Source organism: Oncorhynchus masou, chromosome 15, assembly GCF_036934945.1.
Source record: "Oncorhynchus masou masou isolate Uvic2021 chromosome 15, UVic_Omas_1.1, whole genome shotgun sequence".
Classification (NCBI taxonomy): domain Eukaryota; kingdom Metazoa; phylum Chordata; class Actinopteri; order Salmoniformes; family Salmonidae; genus Oncorhynchus; species Oncorhynchus masou.
In genome coordinates, this window is record NC_088226.1 from 38,200,558 (window position 1) to 38,201,710 (window position 1,153).

A 1,153-nucleotide genomic window follows, 5' to 3' on the forward strand; every position below is an offset into this window, starting at 1 on the left:
ACGCTATTTAGCGCGCACCATCGCTAACGAGCTAGCTATTTCACATCCGTCACATATATCTGCCGACTTTTGTCTGTGCAGCGTTTAAGGTGATGTGAGCTGTAGCTGTTGTGAAGGAAGTTGTCAATTGAGATTTGTTTTATACAGGACCTCCCGCCCCCTCCTACCAGTCATGTCAATGTGGAGCTATACGGCGCTATATGGAGCCCTCCGCATTGTTACAAATTTGGAAGGCGTACAGCGATGTGGTACGGAGCTCAATTTGGCCTCTGCATGCCGACAGGGGCTCCGTCATTGCGTCACACCCTCCATAGGCGCCTGCGACCACATTTCCAAGCAAGCATAAATTGGCTTTAAACCTGGGTCAATGGAACCTGCCTACTGTCAAACATTAGGCAATGCATTATACCAGAGAGGAAGAGGCGAAGAGAAAGGTTTCACTCTTGCCAAAATATGTCAAATATAAGCCCAATTCGGTTTCTATCGACGTATTTTGGACCAAAACGTTTCGCCTGCCTTCCCGCCTTTAGAAAAACGACTACCATTGTTAGGGCGGAGACACGAGTATCTCGTTATTATGTACTGATCTCTGATTGCACTCGCCCTTAGTTTGTGATCATTTGGCGCCCTCTGGCGTCATACTATCCACACATCACCTTGCGGAGGCGACAATGTGATAATTGTACAGTAGGCTGCAGCTGCAACCCACCTGAGTGACAGGCTATTGTCATCTCCAGAAAGGCAAACGTTATTATCTATTTCTGAGTCAGACATTCTGACATGGATATTATAATCAACTGAGCCATATGGGGTGCTCGGTAGACTGTGATTGGGAGCCCCTCGCTCGCTTTAGTTGACACAAATCATTATAGCTTCCAACACATCTTCAGTTAATCTACCCTCATCGGCAATAAACAGTAATTGTAGTATTTCGCATAAACTCATTTTATTATTTTATGGGAAATGGGACATGGGCTAAACAAAGGAGATCTTTGTTGCGGTTTGGTATGCCTGGGTTACGGCACCGATGCCCAATTGCGCGTGAGTGGTGCAATCGCCCCGTAAACACTGACCAATCACAGCGCGGTGCACGACCAGGGCGGGCGGGGCTTGATTCTATCTCAGAGACTGGGTGTGGGATCGAATTGTTCAG